Here is a 23,973-nt window from a genome sequence, read left to right as displayed (position 1 = left end):
CTGAAAGACCTGACGACTCAAGCAATATTTCCTGAGTAAGAATTATGTGTTCAGTATAGCCTTCAGCAGAATTGTATTTCTGATATACATCCTTTCTTAAACTTTCAAAAATCTTAGCTTTGACCTTCAAAATAAATGACTGTTGAACAGATTACCACATTCTTGAAAATGGTTTTAATACAAACCTTTTTGATTACTACATTTTCTGAATCTCAAATAGTTTACCAAAAACTATGTAACAAAAATTGAAAATAAAAGCACGAAGTGGAGTTAGTTAGCAAAAGAGATCTTATTCACACTTTGAAAAGCTTTGTTTTCTTATGCTTATGTGGAGATATCTGAAGAAACAGTGAATTGTTCTAGTTAGTTAATTATTTTGCTCCTAGTTAAGAGTTAATCAATCTTTATTAAACGTTTACTTTATACCATGTATGTTATCTTATTTCATTCTCATAAATCTATGGGAAGGAGACTGTCTCCACTTTAAAGATGAAGACACTGAGGTTCAGAGAAGTGAGCAATTGTTTAATGACAAGACGTGAAGGCCAATTTTGACATTAACTCAAAATGTCAAGGTTATTTCTTGAAAATTTAAAATATCAAACACTAATACTACAGTTCAAAATCACACTGTGGATTATCACAAATATGTCTTATTTTGAGCACGTAATAAAGACTTATGCCATGGGTCATGAGATGATGTGTCTTCCTAAAGATCTATCAAATATTGCTAATTCTCAGTCATCTACTAAGCATAGTAGGCATATGAAGGTTTATAAATCGGGATAGCCTGTGTGCATGAGTGTGTGTGTGTTCAGATGAGAAAGAGAGAAACTGGGGGAAGGGGAGAGAGAGTGAGAGCGAGCGAGCGCACACTCTTATGCACATGTGTTCGTGACAATGAAAATCTTAATAGTGAGTGTTAAGTAACAGAATCGTAATATTAGGACAGATCTTACAAGCCATTTAATACATTTCTTTTCAGCAATGCAGAAAACCCTTCAATGTACCGCTGATAGCTGGGTATCCACTTCTTAATTCAGCAGTTGCACTAAAGAGTATACTTCTTCACAAAGCTATCCATTCTATTTTTTTTTTTAACATCTTTATTGGAGTATAATTCCTTTACAATGGTGCGTTAGTTTCCGCTTTATAACAAAGTGAACCAGCTATACATATACATATATTCCCATATCTCCTCCCTCTTGCATCTCCCTTCCACCCTCCCTATCCCACCCCTCTAGATGGTCACAGAGCACAAAGCTGATCTCCCAGTGCTATGCGGCTGCTTCCCAACAGCTATCTATTTTACATTTGGTAGTGTATATATGTCCATGCCACTCTCTCACTTCGTCCCAGCTTGCCCTTCCCCCTCCCCGTGTCCTCAAGTCCATTCTCTACATCTGCGTCTTTATTCCTATCCTGCCCCTAGGTTCTTCAGAACCACTTTTTTTTTTTTTTTTTTTTAGATTCCATATATATGTGTTAGTATATGGTATTTCTCTTTCTGACTTACTTCACTCTGTATGACAGACTCTAGGTCCATCCACCAATCTACAAATAACTCAATTTCATTTCTTTTTATGGCTAATATTCCATTGTATATATGTGCCACATCTTCTTTATCCATTCATCTGTTGATGGACACTGAGGTCGCTTCCATGTCCTGGCTATTGTAAATAGAGCTGCAGTGAACATTGTGGTACATGACTCTTTTTGAATTATGGTTTGCTCAGGGTATATGCCCAGTAGTGGGATTGCTGGGTCGTATGGTAGTTCTATTTTTAGTTTTTTAAGGAACCTCCATACTGTTCTCCATAGTGGCTGTATCAATTTACATTCCCACCAACAGTGCAGGTGGGTTCCCTTTTCTCCACACCCCTTCCAGCATTTATTGTTTGTAGATTTTTGATAAAGGCCATTCTGACTGGTGTGAGGTGATACCTCATTGTAGTTTTGATTTGCATTACTCTAATGATTAGTGATGTTGAGCATCCTTTCATGTGTTTGTTGGCAATCTGTATATCTTCTTTGGAGAAATGTCTATTTAGGTCTTCTGCCCATTTTTGATTGGGTTGTTTGTTTCTTTGATATTGAGCTGCATGAGCTGCTTGTAAACTTTGGGGATTAATCCTTTCTCAGTTACTTCATTTGCAAATATTTTCTCCCATTCTGAGGGTTGTCTTTTCGTCTTGTTTATGGTATCCTTTGCTGTGCAAAAGCTTCTAAGTAGGTCCCATTTGTTTATTTTTGTTTTTATTTCCATTTCTCTAGGAGGTGGGTCAAAAAGCATCTTGCTGTGATTTATGTCATGGAGTGTTCTGCCTATGTTTTCCTCTAAGAGTTTTGTAGTGTCTGGCCTTACATTTAGGTCTTTAATCCATTTGGAGTTTATTTTTGTGTATGGTGTTAGGGAGTGTTCTAAATTCATTCTTTGACATGTAGCTGTCCAGTTTTCCCAGCACCACTTATTGAAGAGGCTGTCTTTTCTCCATTGTATATTCTTGCCTCCTTTATCAAAAATAAGGTGACCATATGTGTGTGGGTTTATCTCTGGACTTTCTATCCTGTTCCATTGGTCTATATTTCTCTTTTTGTGCCAGTACCATACTGTCTTGATTACTGTAGCTCTGTAGTATAGTCTGAAATCAGGGAGCCTGATTCCTCCAACTCCATTTTTCTTTCTCAAGATTGCTTTGGCTATTTGGGGTCTTTTGTGTTTTCATACTAATTGTGAAATTTTTTGTTCTAGTTCTGTGAAAAATGCCATTGGTAGTTTGATAGGGATTGCATTGAATCTGTAGATTGCTTTGGGTAGTATAGTCATTTTCACAGTGTTGATTCTTCCAATCCAAGAACATGGTATATCTCTCCATCTGTTTGTATCATCTTTAATTTCTTTCATCAGCGTCTTATAGTTTTCTGCATACAGGTCTTTTGCCTCCTTAGGTAGGTTTATTCCTAGTTATTTTATTCTTTTTGCTGCAGTAGTAAATGGAAGTGTTTCCTTAATTTCTCTTTCAGATTTTTCATTATTAGTGTATAGGAATGCAAGAGATTTCTGTGCATTAATTTTGTATCCTGCTACTTTACCAAATTCATTGATTAGCTCTAGTAGTTTTCCAGTAGCATCTTTAGGATTCTCTATGTATAGTATCATGTCATCTGCAAACAGCGACAGCTTTACTTCTTCTTTTCTGATATGGATTCCTTTTATTACTCTTTCTTCTGTGATTGTTGGGGCTAAAACTTCCCAAACTATGTTGAATAATAGTGGTGAGGGTGGACAGCCTTGTCTTGTTCCTGATCTTAGTGGAAATGGTTTCAGTTTTTCACCATTGAGAACGATGTTGGCTGTGGGTTTGTCATATATGGCCTTCATTATGTTGAGGTAAGTTCCCTCTATGCCTACTTTCTGCAGGGCTTTTATCATAAATGGGTGTTGAATTTTGTTGAAAGCTTTTTCTGCATCTATTGTTAGGATCATATGGTTTTTCTCCTTCAATTTGTTAATATGGTGTATCACATTGATTGATTTGTGTACACTGAAGAATCCTTGCATTCCTGGGATAAACCCCACTTGATCATGGTGTATGATCCTTTTAATGTGCTGTTGGATTCTATTTGCTAGTATTTTGCTGAGGATTTTTGCATCTATGTTCATCAGTGATATTGGCCTGTCGTTTTCTTTCTCTGTGACATCTTTGCCTGGTGTTGGTATCAGAGTGATGGTGGCCTCATAGAATGAGGTTGGGAGTGTTCCTCCCTCTGCTGTATTTTGGAAGAGTTTGAGAAGGATAGGAGTTAGCTCTTCTCTAAATGTTTGATAGAATTCACCTGTGAAGCCATCTGGTCCTGGGCTTTTGTTTGCTGGAAGATTTTTAATCACAGTCTCAATTTCAGTGCTTGTGATTGTTCTGTTTATATTTTCTATTTCTTCCTGGATCAGCCTTGGAAGGTTGTGCTTTTCTAACAACTTGCCCATTTCTTCCAGGTTGTCCATTTTATTGGCATATATTTGCTTGCAGTAATCTCTCATGGTCCTTCATATTTCTGCAGTGTCAGTTGTCACTTCTCCTTTTTCATTTCTAATTCTATTGATCTGAGTCTTCTCCCTTTTTTTTCTTAATGAGTCTGGCTAATGGTTTATCAATTTTCTTATCTTCTCAGAGAACCAGCTTTTAGTTTTATTGATCTTTGCTATTGTTTCCTTCATTTCCTTTTCATTTATTTCTGATCTGATACTTATGATATCTTTCCTTCTGCTAACTTTGGGGTTTTTTTGTTCTTCTTTCTCTAATTGCTTTAGGTGTAAGGTTAGGTTGTTTATTTGAGTTGTTTCTTCTTTCTTGATGTAGGATTCTATTGGTATAAACTTCCTTCTTAGAACTGCTTTAGCTGCATCCCATAGGCTTTGGGTCATCATGTTTCCATTGTCATTTGTGTCTAGGTATTTTTTTATTTCCTCTTTAATTTCTTCAGTGATCTCTTGGTTATTTAGTAGTGTATTGTTTAGCCTCCATGTGGTTGTATTTTTTACAGTTCTTTTCCTGTAATTGATATCTAGTCTCATAGTGGTTGGAAAAGATACTTGATACGATTTCAATTTTCTTAAATTTACCAAGGCTTGATTTGTGACCCAAGATATGATCTATCCTGGAGAACGTTCCATGAGCACTTGAGAAGAAAGTGTATTCTGTTGTTTTTGGATGGAATGTCCTATAAATATTAATTAAGTCCATCTTGTTTAATGTATCATTTAAAGCTTGTGTTCCCTTATTTATTTTCATTTTGAATGATCTGTCCATTGCTGAAAGTGGGGTGTTAAAATCCCCTACTATGATTGTGTTAGTGTCGATTTCCTCTTTTATGGCTGTTAGTATTTGCCTTATGTATTGAGGTGCTCCTATGTTGGGTCCATAAATATTTACAATTGTTATATCTTCTTCTTGGATTGATCCCTTGATCATTATGTAGTGTCCTTCTTTATCTCTTGTAATAGTCTTTATTTTAAAGTCTATTTTGTCTTATATGAGAATTGCTACTCCAGCTTTCTTTTGATTTCCATTTGCCTGGAATATCTTTTTCCATCCCCTCACTTTCAGTCTGTATGTGTCCCTACGTCTGAAGTGGGTCTCTTGTAGACAGCATATAATATGGGTCTTGTTTTTTGTATCCATTCAGCCAGTCTATGTCTTTTGGTTGGAGCATTTAATTCATTTACATTTAAGGTAGTTATCGATATGTATGTTCGTATTACCATTTTCTTAATTATTTTGGGTTTGTTACTGTAGGTCTTTTCCTCCTCTTGTGTTTACTGCCTAGAGAAGTTTCTTTAGCATTTGTTGTAAAGCTGGTTTGGTGGTGCTGAATTCTCTTACCTTTTCTTGTCTTTAAAGGTTTTAATTTCTCCATCAAACCTTAATGAGATCCTTGCTGGGTAGAGTAATCTTGGTTGTAGGTTTTTCCCTTTCATCACTTTAAGTATATCCTGCCACTCCCTTCTGGCCTGCAGAGTGTCCAGTTAAAAATCAGCTGATAACCTTATGGGGATTCCTTTGTGTGTTAGTTTTTGTTTTTCCCTTGCTGCTTTTAATATATTTTCTTTGTATTTAATTTTTGATAGTTTGATTAATATGTGTCTTGGTGTGTTTCTCCTTGGATTTATCCTGTATGGGACTTCTCTGTGCTTCCTGGACTTGAATGACTATTTCCTTTCCCATATTAGGGAAGTTTTCAACTATAATCTCTTCAAATATTTTCTCAGTCCCTTTGTTTTTCTCTTCTTCTTCTGGGACCCCTATAATTTGAATGTTGGTGTATTTAATGTTGCCCCAGAGGTCTCTGAGACTGTCCTCAAGTCTTTTCATTCTTTTTTCTTTATTCTGCTCTGTAGTAGTTATTTCCACTATTTTATCTTCCAGGTCACTTGTACTTTCTTCTGCCTCAGTTATTCTGCTATTGATTCCTTCTAGAGAATTTTTAATTTTATTTATTGTATTGTTCATCATTGTTTGCTCTTTAGTTTTTCTAGGTCCTTGTTAAATCTTTCTTCTATTTTTCTCCATTCTATTTCCAAGATTTTGGATCATCTTTAGTATCATTATTCTGAATTCTTTTTCAGGTAGACTGCCTATTTCCTCTTCATTTGTTTGGTCTGGTGGGTTTTTACCTTGCTCCTTCATCTGCTCTGTGTTTCTCTGTCTTCTCATTTTGCTTCACTTACTGTGTTTGGCATCTCCTTTTCACAGGTTCACAGTTTCCGCTGTTTTTGGTGTCTGCCCCCAGTGGCTAAGGTTGGTTCAGTGGGTTGTATAGGCTTCCTGGTGGAGGGGACTGATGCCTGTGTTCTGGTGGATGAGGCTGGATCTTGTCTTCCTGTTGGGCAGGACATGTCCGGTGGTGTTTTTTTGGGGTATCTGTGACCTTATTATGATTTTAGGCAGCCTCTCTGCTAATGGGTGGGGTTGTGTTCCTGTCTTGCTAGTTGTTTGGCATAGGGTGTCCAGCAGTGTAGCTTGCTGGTCATTTGAGCGGAGCTGGGTCTTAGCATTGAGATCGAGATCTCTGGGAGAGCTTTTGCCGTTTGATATTACATGGAGCCGGGAGGTCTCTGGTGGACCAATGTCCTGAACTTGGCTCTACCACCTTAGAGTCACAGGCCTGACACCCAGCTGGAGCATGAAGATCCAGTCTGCCACATGGCTCAAAAGAAAAGGAGAAAAAAAGAAATAAATAAAATAAACTAAAATAAAAGTTATTAAAATAAAAAATAAAAAAATTATTAAAAATTAAAAAGTAATAAGAAAAGGAAAAAAAAAAAAAAAAAGAAAAGAGCAGCCAAAGCAAAAAACAAATCCACCAATGATAACAAGTGCTAAAAACTATACTAAAAAAAAAACAACAACAACAAAAAAATGGACAGACAGAACCCTGGGACAAATGGCAAAAACAAAGCTATACAGACAAAATCACACAAAGAAGCATACATATACACACTCACAAAAAGAGAAAAGGGAAAAAAAGAAAATCTTTTGGGAAGTCTGAGGTCTTCTGCCAGTGTTCAGTAGGTGTTCTGTAGGAGTTGTTCCACATGTAGATGTATTTCTGACGTATTTGTGGGGAGGAAGGTGATATCTATGTCTTACTCTTCCACCATCTTGAATGTCTGTCTCTCCAGCACCTGCTGTATCCTCCTCACATGGCTGAAGGCCCTGTATCTTCCTTCTCCTGCTTAGGGAGGTTGCTTGCCCATTCTCTTTTGAAAATCTTTAACTGATAAAAAGTTCTCATATGGAGTCACTGTTTTCTTCCAATAACTTCCACCTCGTCTTAGTGCTGACCTTTAGTATAAATAGAATTAACTCTTCCACTTTGCTTATCTATCAACCTTTCTTCTTTTTTCTTCTTTCTCTTCTTCCTATCCCTCTTCCTTCCTTTGTTCTTTCTTCATGTCATTTCTTAGTGCTTTTCAGTGTCTCTTTGCTTTATCCTCTCCTTTCTTTTCTTCCCTGTGCTCCTTTCTAGAAAGATGTGTATGTGTGATTTAAAGAAATTATAATCAACATGATGAAATGTGAATTAAGAACAATTATATAATAAATATATAATATAGACCAGAAAGTACAACTCAGAGCAGACTTTTAAGACTATATGATTTTCCCCTTTTCTTTGCTAATGAACCAATGGGTATAACTGCAGAGCAAGAACATGTAATAGTGTTTCTTCTGTGTATGCACAGAAGAAAAACACACTATACTCAATACAGTAATTTTACTTGTGAAATTTTGTAAATGTGATATTTATCATGTGAACTGACATTTTTTGAAACCTGATAACATGCTTCCAAATATTTCTGATCTATATCTTGTTTTGGAAATGTTTATTAGATATACTGTGCTTTAGATAGCATAATATATTCTAATGATATCTGCTCATGATGTGTTTTTTCCTGTAATCAGAGTTTAATGGTAATATATACTGTTATCTACTTTCCCTATGTGGTTAAAACCTGATTATGAGTTTGAGATATACATGTGATACTTACATACAGCAGAATTGGTGCTTTCTTTCTAGTTTCTGTCTCCTTTCTAGATCTGAGAATAACACTGTGATATGTTCAACCATATGACGCCTGTGATAGGATGAATTATGGCCTCCAAATATTTCCACATTGTAATCCCCAGAACCTGTGAATGTTCTTCTCTGGTAAAGGGACTTTGCAGTTTTGATTAAGTTAAGGGTTTTGAGATGAGATTATCCTGGATTATCCAGGTAGGCCCAATATAATCACAAGTATACTCATAAAAGGGAGGTAGGAGGAGACATCTACCCAAGAGAAGGCTGTGAACCAAGGAATGAAGAAGTTGGAAGAGGGAAAGAATGGATCCTTCCTGGAGCCTCCAGCCCTATAAGACTTATTTTGGATTTCTGACATCCAGAACTGTATAATAACAAATATGTGTTGTTTTTGAGACAATAAGTTTGTGGTGATTTGTTACAATAACAATAGGAAACTTAAAACAAACAATTCAACTGATTTATCTTTGAAGACCTTAATTTTGAATACATTTATGAGTCAGTAGAACAAGTGGTAAGTTTTTTAAAAAATATGTTTCTAAAGCAGTGATAAAAAGTCATCTATTTAATTACCTAACTCATTTGATATATTACTTTTAAAAAGCATTCAATTTCTTTCTTTAAAAAACATTTTGGATACTCCAGTCCTACAGATTTTCCTTATTCAATCTACAATGTCAGGGTTCCCTTCTCTACGTTTCTTATTAGAAAAGGGAGAGATTTCCCTCTTTGTGATTGTATTGCCTTAAATTGTAGGTGATACATGACTAATTTTTTTCCCGTTTTTCCTCAGAGTTAATGTTGATCTATTTTTTTAAAATTATTTACCTTTGAATTTCAAGAGTCTTTCCCAAGGAAAAATTAACATTGTGTAACACAAAGCATGCTCAATCTTTCTACTTCTTGCTATGCCAAGATGAAGCTGGCAGGTAGCTTAACAAGATGTTAGTGAAAAATGTGTGGTAATACTTGCAGAGAAGCCTCTCACTACCCACAGTGAAAAATCACTATTAATAATGAGTCAAGATGACACAGCACTATCAGCACGTACATATACAGAGTAAAACCTGAAGCATCATCTTTAAATTGATTTTCAGTATAATCTGTGCCTTTTTAATTTCTACTTTATTAGTCTTATGACTGGCTGATTTAATGTGCTCACTGTTAAGTTTGTCTTTAGGCTGCTGTTTTCAGTGATTAATACCATATACCTCTACTGACTATTACATCATTTCAGAGGCATTTGAGAAACTGTTGATATGACAGATGCTATAAAATGCAGTTTCTTTGACATATAAGGGGGAAAAATGTCCTCAAATTAGACCAGTCTGAGATTCTGTTGACCTTATTATTACCTGTCAAGTTTCAATAAAATGATATATGTTGTGCCAGTATTTTCTAGGAATTTAACATATACTATCCACCAAAATCTCAGAAAGTTGGCATGGCCCTATAGAAAAATCAATAATTTGTCCCTTTTCATCTTAACTTCACACAATCTCCCTATTCATAATATTATATTAAAATAAAAAATACTGGTTTTTAGTAATTCTTCTAGGTAAAAGTACTATTATTTGAACTGTAATATTATACAAATTATATATAAAAATTATATAAATAGATTTAAAATATAATATCCTAGTTATATTTGAATATGGTTTGTAACTTCTGGGCCTCAGTCGCTTCATCAAAAACTCTGAATCATGTTCCAGGTATAGGAAAAAATGAACCAACTTAAATATTATCAAAAAAGAGAAAAAAATTATAGTAAAATAACCAGGAAAGTCATCTATAAGTAAATGACTAAAATCATTTTAACATATATTGTGGAAAGGAAGCAGCTAAGTGATAAAGCTTGCAAAAATATAAATTTTAAAATAATGTAATGAATAAAGTTTTACATACAAATTTTATTGCTGTACTTAAAAAAAATTCAGACTCTTAAAAGAAATCCATACAATAGATTTCAATCAAGCTGCTTAAAAAATGATGTAGACATACAGGCATGGGGAAATAAGTATAATATTTAAAGTGACAAAACAACATGCAAAATGACATGCCTGCCATGATTCAAAACATTTTAAAAATAGCAAATGCCCCCGAACTGTATGACTAAATTTTGTGTCTATTTTATAACTAAATTGTGTATCTATCAAGACCATTTTGGAAGATTTGGAATGGATCATGAAGGAGATAATGACCAGTTCCTCTCCAAATCTTAATTCAGCAGCATTAAAAAAGGTCATTCAGTGGTGCACCCACCACGAGGATGACCCTTCTCCTGAGGATGATGAGAACAAAGAAAAACAAAGAGATGATATCCCTGTCTGGGAAGAAGGATTCCTGAAAGTTTCCCAAGGAACACTCTTTGAACTTACTCTGGCTGCAAACTATTTAAACATCAAAGGTTTGCTTGATATTACATGCAAGACTGTTGCCAATATGATCAAGGGGGAAAACTCATGAGGAGATTCTCAAGACCTTCAATATCAAAAGTGACTTTACTGAAGAAGAGGAAGCCCAGGTAGGCAAAGAAAACCAATGGTAAGAAAAGAAGTGGAATGTTGTGCCTGACACTGTAACAGTGAAAGGCTTTTTCCAAATACTATTTGCACTACTCTGTTTATAGTTGTTAATATTAGACAAACAGTAGACAGATGCAACAGCGAATCAACTGTATTTGCAGGATATTGTCCTCATTGAACCTGTTGTTTCAGTACAGATTCCAAACTTCTGGCTGAGTTTCTTCTAGTGTGATCAAAAGTTTCTCTTTTCTTTGCTCTGAAAAAAACTGAACTGTGGGTTCTCTAAAAAAACAAAACAAATATATATATGTGTGTATATATATACACATATATATGTATATATAAAAACTATAATAGCATTAAATTACTAATAGCTGTTTACCATTACCATGCTGGCCTAGGAAAGCTAGATGTTAAAAGAGCAAAGCAGACATAAATCTAATCATTGTCTGATAGTTACTGATTTTTAAATTACATTAACTAATTATTACATTATCCATAATTTTTAAAACTGATTTAAAAGGAATATGATTTTATTTCAAAGATCCTAACTAATCTTAGCCTTAGCTCATTATTCTGAAGATTGTTTTCAAAAATATAATTAAAAATTTTAATAAATTTCAAAGAGTTGAACCTAAATATTAATATATTTATAAGCTATGACTATGAAGTGATACATGTGACTTATGGAGGTATCATCAAATTTTAGTTGCCCTGTATTTCCGTCATCCTTGAATTTAAAGGAGGATACAAAATTGCAGAGAAAGCTAGCTGGAAGATGACTGGCTTCAAAAGTATTTTAAATGAAGAAGTTTTATGAAAATTAGTGTCATAAGTGTTATGGATTTGCTTATTAGATGTCTCAAGAAGGAAAAATAAAGACGCTTTTCTATGCTGTTGGACCCCTAAGGTGCATAAACAGACCAGAAATTCTTCACTCACATTTTAGGGCTGTGAAACAACCCATGGATAACCTTGGGAATTTTAGAAGAGAGATTCTCATATAAGGACTTCTATTCATCTTATAAGATAAAATAGAGCAATTACCTTTTTTCCCTTAAGATAGAAACACAGACTAGCTTAAGACTTCTTTGATCTCTTCAAATGGAATTGATTTTGATGTCTGAACTCCTAAAACATTTATTGTCTATTCCACATGACATCTAGCATTGACTGCCTTTATCTTAAGCTCTTGCTATTCTATTCCTCTTTATAGAATAAATAATAATATACTGTAGTTCACTTTTCAACTTCTCATGCTCTTTCACATATATTAAATCACCTGAAATACACTGTAACTTTGTAAGTACACTATTCTTATTTTAAAGTTGAGGAAATAGGATCAGACTGTAAATAACTTATTCACAATTACATAAGAGATAAGGAGCAGACTCCAGACTAAGTCCAGCATTTACCGACTGTACTTTAGGAACTGTGTCACAGTTCAAGATCTGAAGCTCCCATAGGACCTAGTACAGTGCCACACAAACACATTAGGTACCTTGCATGTGAGTATCTCTTTTATTCAGAACTTGTTTAAATCTTGTTTCAAGGCTTCAGACAATTGTCCTGCCCTCTGAGGTTCTGTTCTATAAATCCTTTAAGGCACCATGTGAACACTATCTAATTAATTTACATACTCCATGCATATAATCATCATTTTATGAGAGTAGAATTAATGTAAGAAAATAATAATAACATATAATAATATAATATTACCAGAAAATAAGGAAAGATTATTGCAAAGTGATAAGAGTTTGAACATATGGTGATGATGAAAATGGACATTATGCCATAATTTGATTGTATAATATTAAAATCCATCTTGGGTTCGTTTCTTTTCAATATTTTCCATTATTGAACTGTCTCAATTGAAAATGCATTTGGACTGAGAAATAAAAGCAAAACCCAAAATATTCTGAGTTATTTGATTATCGATTTTGAGTGCTCCCAATATCAACTACCTTTTCACTAATTCCAAACCCATTTTCATCATCCTGATACCTGTTCCAACCCCTAAGCTGAACTCTCACTTCCCCTCGCCACAGTTTAATATCTCTTGATCAGTAAAAGTCTGCTGGATTCGATAATTTTATAGGTTGTAACGCTAAGATTCTATATGTTTTTTATGTAATCTAGCTGTACAATGTTTAAAAAGCTGTGCTTTGGGGTTTTTTCTCTTACTTTTTGGAAGTGAAAGTTATCTTCACAATTTTATATAAGTATATATTTGTTGTAGGGAAGCAAAACTTGCCACCACCTAATGTGTCTCTTTGGCATGAGGATTAATTTAGGTTGGTTATTAATTTTTTAATTGAAGTATAGTTGATTTAAAAACAAGCAACCTGATTAAAGAACAGGCAGAAGACTTGGATACACTAATATATTAGTCTCGATATTTTTACACATTATACTCTATTTAATGTTATTACAAAATAATGTCTGTATTTCCCTCTGCTGTACAATATATCCTTGTTGCCTATTTATTTTATACATAGTAGTTTTTAATCTCTTAACCCCATATGCTTATGTTGTCGTTCATCCCACTCTTTCTCCCCACTGGTAACCATTAGTTTGTTCTCTGTATCTGTGAGTCAGTTTCTGTTTTGTTATCAGGACGAAAATATTGCCTGCCATATCAGTAAACAAACTATGTTGCAGCCATCAAGCCATTACACTACAGTTGCCTGGAAGGTGAGCCCTGAGGGAACTCAGGATGGAGACAAATGGGCTGCCCACTGCCAAGCCCTTCTAGCAGTCAGCCACTGCAGCCACCCTGACAGAGAGGCTGAGGAAGCTCAGAATACGAGCCCCAGAGAACTGAGGTGCATATCAAAGGAATGATTTCAGTGAGCCCAGACTCTTATATCTTCCCATACATAGAAAAGCAATTCCTTAACTTGAGAAACCTGGTTTTCTCTTATTAACAGTAGTCTTTGGATGTTCTGACTACCTGATTTAGTTGCAAAAACTCCTACATATCCTGGCTTCTCCCCTTCCTCTTCCGAGCAGTCTCTCAGTGCTATTTGAGATGCTGTCTCCTGGGCTTGAAGTCTTAAGAGTATCTGCCGAATAAAACATAATTCTCAACTTTTAGGTTGTCCTTTTTTTTTTTCAGTCAACAGTTATATACATTCATTCATTTGTGTTTTTAATTTTTTTAGATTCCACATATAAGTGATAACAAAGAGTATTTGTCTTTGTCTGATTTATCTCACTAGAGAGCTCAGAAATTAACCCATGTGTCTATGGTCAATTAATCTATGACAAAGGAGGCAAGAATATACAATGAAGAAAAAAGAATGGTGCTGAGAAAGCTGGACAGTTACAAGTAAAAGAATGAGATGAGAACATTTCCTCACACCATATACAAAAATAAACTCATAATAGATTGAGGCCCTAAATGTAAGACCTGAAACCATACAAATCCCAGAAAAGAACATAGGCAGAACACTCTTTTACATAAATCGTAGCAATAGTTTTTTTGGATCTGTGTCCTAAGGCAAAAGAAATAAAAGCAAAAATAAACAAACAGGACCTAATTTAACTTAAAATCTTTTACAACACAAAGGAAATCATTGACAAAATGAAAAGACAACCTACTAAATGGGAGAAAATATTTGCAAATGATACCATTGATAAAGGGTTAATATCTAAAATATATAAACAGCTCATACAACTCAATATCAAAAAAACAAACAATCTGATTAAAGAATGGGCAGTAGAAGTGAATAGACATTTTTCCAAAGAAGACATACGGATAGGTAACAGGCACATGAAAATATGCTCAACATCGCTAATTATTAGAGAAATGTAAATCAAAACCAAAATGAGAAATCACCTCACACCTGTCAGAATGGCTAACATTAAAAAGAACACAAATAACAAATGTTGGCGAGGATGTGGAAAAAAGGGAACTCCTATACACTGTTGGGGGGGGGGGGAGGTAAATTGGTGCAGCCCCTGTGGAAAACAGTGTGGAGGTTCCTCAAAAAACTGAAAATAGAACTACCATATGATCCAGCAATTCCACTCCTGGGTATATATCCAAAAAAATCTAAAACGCTAAGTTGAAAAGATACATGTGCCCCAATGTTTATAGTAGCATTATTTACAATAAAGGAAGTAACCCCAAGATATGGAAGTAACCCAAGTGTCCATCAACAGATGAATGGATAAAGAACATGTGATACACACACACACACACACACACACACACACACACACAAATTATAACTTAGCCATAAAAAAGAATGAAATTCTGTTATTTGCAGCAACATGGATAGACCTAGACGGTATCATGCTTAGTGAAATAGCCTGATTATTTTTAAGAAACAGAAGACTCAGGAAGCCTTTCTTTTTATGTCTCCCTTAGCTGTCTAAAGAATTTAGGTAAAGGGTCTATTCCCTGAATAAGAGATATCACCAGAGATGTCTGTAAAGAATATGGGCTAGATGTGGTAGGACAACCTTGTCAGCCCTGTCAGAATTCACTTTGTGTCCCATTGTCTCTGCGTGGCCCAGCAAACATATGCTTTTCCATTTCCATGTGAATTACCTTTCTCCCTTTCGAAGTCCCAAATCACTACCCCAGCATACTCTTTTGTATTTAGCTGACAATGGCATTTAAAGCAAAGGTTTCAACCATGTTTTGGTGAGTTACTCAGTTTTCCTGGGTTTCTCTCATATATACATGTTACTAAACTTTTGTTTGATTTTCTCTTGTCAATTTGTCTCAGGTCAATTTAATTCTCAGATCAGCCAGAATAACCTAGAAGGGAGAAGAAAGTTTCTTCCTTACCAATAGTATGTGTGTGTGTGCATTTATAGAAAATATACAAAGGGAGAAATCACTCATGCTGCTGGCCACTCAGAGGGAATGTTGAAGGGTCCTGTCACACAGATTCAAGAGGATGCAAGTGTATTCCTGCCAATTCACCAGAAACAGGATGTAAAACTGCTTTTGTTCTCTCATTAAAGAAATAATGCAATGCAACAGTAGATTTATTGGCATGGTGTCTGGTTCAAGCCAAGAGGAATAAATCTTGATTCTTCCTTGATAGAGGTAGTCTTTGCATAGGACAAGTAGCCAGGTGCTACCACAGCTGCCCTGAAACATTCACGTATTCCTGAGGATATGGGTGATTTTGTTCTTATCATTGATCAAATAGCAGAATAAATAACTTATGTAAAATAACACCTGGCTGAGCCCTGTGTTTTGCTCTCATTTTCTCTAGTTAGTAATTGTTGTTTACAAATCATGACTGCACGCGGAAAAAAAACTAGTGTTTTCTCACATTGGCTGCTAGCTCATAATTTCTACTTCATGTTCTCACAGTAGCTTCAAAGGTATTTAGTGCATATGTTACACTTTTTCCCACTGATTTTTGTGACTACTTTGTTAACAAGCCAAATGGCATTGCTCCATATTTATTGCAAAAGTTAATAGGATTACAAAGATTTTCAAAACTAAAAATGATCTAAGTATTATTATTCACTATGAATAATGCGAATCTTTTAGTCACATTTTTGTATTTCATTTAAAATGCAACATGATGTGCTAAATAATTGTGGGGCTTTTTTCTAAATTCTGTTTCTAGGGGAAAAAGTATGTGGATAAAACAATTATTTTAGCCTATTCATTTATAAGGTGAGTTTATGCAACCAAGTAGTATTTGTTTTCTTAACATTAACTTATAATTAATTGTACAGTATACACGAAAAATACATAAAATTTAATATTAATTTTAAAAACTAAAATTGGAATTTAGCAACACAATTTCTGAATAGTCAAATTATATTAGGTTAGTGTAAGCAAAGTGATTGATAGGTAAACAAGGAAATCTATCTGACATTGTAATGATGGCATTTTAGTGGGTACATGCTATCATGGCCATATCAATGGTTTACAGCCAGCACTCTTCAATCTGGATAATGCCTATGCTGTAAAATTTTTAAGTATTTTGAGTGTCACCCTGAATATATGTACTTCTGTCCTTAATAATTTTAGAATTATGCCATTTATTGTAATTCTTATCATGGTTTTCTGACTTGACTTAAGAGATCAATTTCAATTAATGGGCAGAGTTTTCTTTTTTTTTACTACATACACATTAATTTGTCTTTGATTTGAATCTGCAGCCTTTAGTTACATAATTCTGCCTGGTTCTTAAGGAAACCAAATATTTGTTCAAAGAGAAGTGGCCTATCAGGCTAAAAATTAGCCCACATCATAAATTCACTAAGAAATGACCTCTGCTTGCAGGACATTTTTTTTCCCAGATACCCACAATGATGTTTCCTTGCCTGCAGCTGTGCTTCAGAAAAACCTGAGAATAATTTGCTCAGATGACTTTCCTAACCTCAGTCACTATCTTCCCACATTTGGGTTGTTCTACTGCCTTCTACACTTTATATATATCATTGTCCATTTGAGTTTTTCTGTTTTCTGTTTTTTTTTTTTTTTTGGCTGTGTCGTGTCTTTGTTGCTGCAAGCGGGCTTTCTCTAGTTGTGGCTAGCGGGCTTCGTTGCGGTGCCCGGGCTTCTCATTGTGGTGGCTTCTCTTGTTGCGGAGCACGGGCTCTAGGCACGCAGGCTTCAGTAGTTGTGGCTCGTGGGCTCTAGGGCGCAGGCTCAGTAGTTGTGGTGAATGGGCTTAGTTGCTCCGCGGCATGTGGGATCTTCCCAGACCAGAGATCGAATCCGTGTCCCCTGCATTGGCAGGCGGACTCAACCACTGTGCCACCAGGGAAGTCCTCCGTTTGAGTTTTGAAGGGATCCAGAATGTACACTATAAAGTTTTTTTTTTTGAACTTCTAAATTCTACTTATCTGTTTAAAAGCTAAGCCTCCCAAAAGAATTCAACTGTCATAAATCCCCTCCTCAGGAGTTTTGCAACCAGGGAGGACTGACTCCTATCACCAGAAAGGAGAATTTAGCACCAGGACAAGAAATCACCTAAACAGACGTTGTCACAAAACTACTGTATCTGCCATCTATTTTTCTAAGGACCCATTTATCTTTTCGACATTTGTTTTCCCATAAGTGCTCTTATTCCCCTCCCCTTCCCCTGTCAAGATGTGTTATAAGTCCCCAGTTCTAACCATCTCCTTGAGTCATGTTTTTCTGTGAACTCCTATGTATGTACATAAATAAAAATCTGTCTTTTCTGTTGATAATCTGTCTTTTGTCAATTTAATTTGTAGGTTCCTAAACAATAAAAAAAGAGGGTAGAGAAAACTTTTTTCTACCCTGACAGTTTCAATGCAATGGGCATGGCTTCAATGCTAGTAGTATGACTGTGGATGGTACTGTCGTCTTAGATGTCTTCATGAGAGAGCCTGACTGAACTGCTTATACATATCAATGTGCCATTTTATGATAATGTATAAGAGAAGTTTAGATAAAGTGATATTTGTAAGGAATTAGAGGGAACTCCATTAGGGCACAACAGTTTAGGGAGCAAATATTTGTAGATAGTGGATATTTGAAATAAACCTGGTCTAAATTTGTTTCCTCTTTTCTTTCCTTATGGTTAGTCCCTTTGGGGTTTTTTCCACTTCGGTGTGTACTGTCTTTTATTATAGACTCTTGTATAATGCCTTTTTGTGATAGGAATACATTTAAACAGCTAGAGCTAGAATTATTAGGATATAGGCAATCTTGATATGCATCTAATGTAGGAATTTTGGAAGAAAGTCTATGGCATCACAACCATATTGGTAGTGACTCAGTCCAGATGTGACTTTTTAAGCACTTATGTCAAGTGTCCACATAAAGTAAAGATAATCATATAAGAGCCTTGAATATAATCCTGAAAATCCCTCTTGACCGCTTGTATAATGGCCTCCACATAAAGAGATGCCAATTCTTAATGATGATGTAAGAGGTAATGCTAGATTTTGAGGAGGTTGAGAAATATATGGTGTGCTGCAGCCAGCCTTTGTCAGCTTTTCAGAACCTATTGTGCCTATCTTTTCACTACAACATTCAAACTCTGTAAATCAGTCTTTTAAAAAAACTTTCTTTCCTTTTTGGCTTGGAGATCCAGTTTTTAAACATCAGCACATCACTGATCATTACTCACTATTTATCAAACTTAGGGTGGTTGTAACTTTGGTCTTCGAGATGTTGATAGGTGTACCATGAAGGAGATATATCTTCAAATAAGTTTGGAAAATGGTAGATTAAACAAAGTTACTGTAAATATCCAAAAAAGAGGCAAAGGTATTATATTTCTCTTATTTCATACTATGTAAAATGAAAACCTTTTACTGGCACTATGTTCATAAAATATCAGAATGCTAGAACACTACTTTTGGAAACAGTGTTAGCCTAAACTTTGGAAACTTTATTCTGTTGACTCCGGCTCAAGAGTTTGTATTGACTATGGCCATGTTCCTGGCATATAAGTGTCAGAAAGACTGTCAAGTATCTTAAGCTTCTGAAGCAAGCCTAGGTTTCCTCTTCACTGAGATATCCTAGTAGCCACTGGGAGCCTGAAGCTACAAATGAGTGGAGATGGAGGGAGGATCAGGAGAGTCCCAGCACAGGCTCTCATGAGAAGTGGCGGTATAGTGCTATGATTAAGCACTTGGGCTTTGGTGCCAGGGTGCTTGGTTTTGAATCCCAGCTCTGCTACTCACTGGTCATGTGACTGTGATCAATTTACTTAACTTCTCTGTTTCCTCAGTTTTTTCTTCCAAAAAGTGGAAATAATAATATCCATCACTGAGGGTTATTGTGAAGATTAAATATATTGTTTCATTTAAAGCATTTAAAATTAATTCCTGACACATTGCAAGCACTCAAAATTATTGGCTACTGTTATTGTCGTGAACAAAAGACAACATTGAACAAACATTGTTATTGGCATAAAAAAGGCATTTCACTAATAAAAATGTTATAGAAGATTTTGCAATAGTCAATATCACAAATCCAGGAAAACCTTTCATATCCCACATGCTAAAAAGCCATGAAGAAAACAATTTGTTTCTTCATGTATGAAAGAATTTTGGCAAATATTTCCCAGAGGATATTTATTAAATTTGAATATCTTTGGTAAATGCTAGGTTGGGAATAATTTTCCAGAAGATTATATGTTTAGGATTTTAATAAATGTTGCACAGGAAAAGAATTTTGTACTTAAGTACATTTTTGGGAACACTAGATGGGGGAAAAAAAAGCCAAATAAGTTTTCTTATTGAAGGAATTATCAAAGCTTTTAATGTGTTATTCTGCTGTAAGTAGTGAAGAAGGTCATATAGCATGCACATTTCCTAACTCAACTGACCAAGGAAACACTTTTTGAAAAGCATGTCACAGGATTAATCCTCTGTAGAAATATTTTGGGGACTGCTAATCTAGAAGATAAGTCCAGGAAATTCAAACATTTATTCAAATGTATATACTTTCTTGGAATCCTCCAGGTCCTGTTATTTGCACGCCAGTGAACATATATAAATCTCGTGTAACCTACTGGCACTTGATTAGTTAAAAACATGCCAATATGCTAGAATTTAATTTTCAGGGCATGCATTTTCAATGAACAATTTCAATAATATGAACTTGGCACTTTACTTGTTTTAATTCTGCAAGTATATGTTAACCAAATATGAGTAGTGCCCTTCTTCCAATGTCTCTGGATGTGTCCAGTATATGTCAGAGAGTTTTGGCAGAAAATAGATATAATTCCCACAACAGGGGCACAATTACTCCTTGTCTGGGGACGTGTGATGTCAATGTCTCTATTAAAATCAAATGTCTTTACAAAGAGAGATCATTATAAAAATATTAATGAGTCCATACTTTATTCCCTACCTATCTACATACTGAAGTCCTAAGTAAGTCCTAAGTCCTAAGTAATCTTTCAATACCATAGAATAAATTCCTACCTCTCGGTCAGGCCATTAGATAAATTCCTACCTCTGGGTCAGGCCATTTTGTGTCCTATGACTACAAAAATTAATGTGCTACTTTCCTTTGGACCAGATGACACCTTATTTGCTAAAGAGTGTGGTGGAATAGATGGTTGTTTTAGCAAACTTTCACATCTTCAGGACATGAGTAGGGGACTTCTTGTTTACCTCAACTGCTACTGTTTTCTGATTATACCTCAGTAGAAAGTAATACTGTCTTCCTTCCTAAGGAATATAAGAACTAAAGCAAGAAGAGAAGCACAAATATTAAAATTGAACCTACATTGAATCTATAGTACATCCAGTTGAAAGTTACCCAATTCATGTTTTCCTGTTTGTTTAGTTTTCATATTAAAAACTGTAGTATGTTTGATTTTATTCTCATAAAGTTCTTTTTTACACAACTGAGTCGTTTACTCATCTCTGTATAAACCATCAGGTGACTGACTGTATGACTAGCACAGATCACTAAAGTTAAAAATGCTTTAGTTATGTGAAAGAGCACATCAACTGAGCACTTCTGTGTTTGACCAAGTCAGGGTGGATCCTAATTGCTTTGACAAATTTCCTGCTGAGAAATTGATCTTCAAAGATTTCTTAATGCCTTTTTTTTTTACCCATTTACTTCATTTTAAAGCTTCAAAGTCTTCCTTTCGATTAATTATCCCATATACTAGAAAACACAAAGAACAAAATGTTATGTTTTATTCATCTAAGCAGGGCATCTAAACACTAAGTTAGAGCAAAGATGGGAACTTATTGAAGCAAAGGTCATCCTCTGTCAAAGAAAACCATGAGACTTTTCTGTTAGTGGAGAATTCATAAATATTTTATCTGAACATTTCCATGAACTTGCTGTAAAAGCTATGTTTCTTGGCATTTACTGAGGATGTCAAAATCAGTTACTGTAATTTAAAGCGTTTGCTAATGTGCTTATCAGACTTTCATTTAAAACATGTTCATCAGCCATACACTAATCCATCTAAAACAAATAATTCTAAATAGTTAACAGTATAGACATTTACATCACATAAAGTCAAATTCTGCTTTCTTTTATTTGTAAATGCATATTATTTTTGTTCTAATATAAAGCTGAGAGTCTACTGGAAACAATCACAATAAAACATCAAGTGACTTAATTCTCCTTATCTGAATGAGAACAGAATATCTTTATAAATGCTTCCAAAGTTTAGGCTAAGTGCTAAAAGCAATCTTTTGGGCCCAAATGGTGAAGGGATCAACCAAAAAATAACCACAGCTCACAACCTACTAAAATTTCTTTAATTTAGTTAGCCATGGTTATTTGATGTTCCAGAGTACTTCCAACATTTCTAAGTCTTCACAAAATGTTGTATTTGCATATAATACACACATCAGCCAAACCTCTAAACCTGAGAGTATTCTCACTTGCTCTCATGAAGAAGACACAGGAATTGAGTGAAAGTAGAATGTTTGTCTCTTTAACTTGATTTTTCCATAAATATGATGTGGCCTACTAAATAAGCATGTATACTGTAGGATTTTTTTTTTAATAGATCTTTATTGGAGTATAATTGCTTCACAGTACTGTGTTAGTTTCTGTTGTACACCAAAGTGAATCAGCCATATGCATACATATGTCCCCATATCCCCTCCCTCTTTTGTCTCCCTCCCATCCTCCCTATCCCACCCCTCTAGGTCATCGTAAAGCACCGAGCTGATCTCCCTGTGCTATGCTGCTGCTTCCCGCTAGCTAACTATTTTACATTCGGTAGTGTACATATGTTGATGCTACTCTCATTTCGCCCCAGCTTCCCCCTCCCATCCCGTGTCCTCAAGTCCATTCTCTATGAGTAATGTAGGATTTTAAAAAGTCAAATCTGGAGCTAGATGTCCTTGACTTTGAATTCTGGCTAAGTAGCTTAACTCTTGGCAATTCACTTATTTTCTCTACACCTCATTTTCTCATCTATAAACTAGGAAGTAGCATCTACCTAATAGGGTTGCTGTGGGAAGTTTAAGGAGGTAATCTGGAAAAAGTGACTAGCTCAGTATTTGGGGTATAATAGGCATCAATAAAAAATAAATAGGCTATTATTCTCATTATTATGCTAACTAATCTTTTCCAAAGCTTTGTATAATAACTGTATTTTGAGAATTTTTTTTAATCTTATGTATTTCACTTACCTCATATGCTTTCAGGTATATTTTCATTAGACAAATTTGTTTTGTTTTATTCATTTACTTTGATTTGGCAAGTATAAGCTAACTAAAATATCTGTATTACAGAAGGACTGGAAAGTGCTGAAAATCAATAGAACTCCTATTGTTACTGAAAGTGGAGTCTGGCTGCTCTCTGCTCAAAATATGATAAAGAGGCCAGGTTGATGGAAAGGAAAGCTTGGTTTATTTTAGAGGCCAGCAACCTGGGGGGGTGGGGAACTCCTGTCCAAAGGTCGACTCTCCCCACTGACAATCAGTGGGCAAGAGCTTTTATAGACAGAGGGAGGGGGTACATGTAGAAACAGCACAGTAGGCTCTGACAGTCATCTTGAAATTAGTCATGCAGTGCTCTGATCAGCAACATCTTGATTGTTTTAAATACAGTTAGCCTTTAGTTCCAGGGTCAGGTTTGTTCCCATTTCTTTGAGGCCAGTTCTCAGAATTGTGGCAGCTTATGTCATGTCTACAGGCTGGTCATCATGTAGTTAACTTCTTCCACCTGGTGGGGGTTTTAGTCTCTATAAGACAGCTCAAAAGATATGGCTCAGAATATTACCTATAGCCCTTGAGGAGGAACTAAATGTCCTTGATTTTGCTTAATGACTAAACATTATTTGGTCTCATTCGATTGTTTTCCTTTGTTTCTGCATTTTCTCACTTCTCTAATTAAACTTATTGTTTGGCTAAAGTTCTTCCACAGACAAAAGGCAGGCTGAGGACATGGGGGCAGTGGGGAGGACCATAGAGTCCTGCTTTGTTTCAATTCCCCCTTTTCTTTGATACTCCTCAACCTTGAGGAGGGACAGGTACAAAACAAGAAAGGGAATAAAGTTTTAGATTGAGGGGTTAATCATAAACTTGGCAAAGGAACTCCGTTTTAGTTCTACTTCTGTTCCAATTTTCCCCAACTCTTTGAGGGAATGGGGTGACAGCCACTCTGGTTACTTCCTGATAAAGTGGGGTGGAGTCCTGCCTAATTTTGTGAATGGACACAGAGTTGGAAATAATCTTAAATCCCAAGCTTAGCATCAGTATTTTACATTATGAAAACATTACCTCTCTCTTTGATTACTTTGTCATAGTACCTGGACAAACATTTGAAAATTAGTAGACATATTACGAGGATTATAATCAAAATGTATCTTTGTATTATTCTCTGAATGTGGTTTTTTTTTTCCTGAATTGTTAAAGCAGATGTACAATGTATGTTTAATAGGCCACAAACCTGCTGTTTTGGTTAGCCTAAAGT

The 23,973-nt window shown here is 35.3% G+C and overlaps 1 protein-coding gene and 1 long non-coding RNA gene across 2 annotated transcripts in view; both read right to left on the bottom strand.

Annotated features, from left to right (window-relative positions):
- The window catches only part of EPHA6 (EPH receptor A6), an 851,091-nt gene that overhangs the window by 344,268 nt on the left and 482,850 nt on the right, over window positions 1–23,973 (bottom strand). The window lies entirely within an intron of this gene.
- Window positions 8,526–23,128, bottom strand: LOC309628835. The gene is made up of 2 exons (XR_014244737.1): window positions 17,856–23,128; window positions 8,526–17,516 (listed from the first exon to the last, which is right to left on the bottom strand). It is a non-coding gene; the product is annotated as an uncharacterized lncRNA (long non-coding RNA).

Source organism: Balaenoptera borealis, assembly GCF_965194805.1.
Source record: "Balaenoptera borealis genome assembly, chromosome: 5".
Taxonomy (NCBI): Eukaryota; Metazoa; Chordata; class Mammalia; order Artiodactyla; family Balaenopteridae; genus Balaenoptera; species Balaenoptera borealis.
This window is presented reverse-complemented; position numbering and strand designations above follow the sequence as displayed.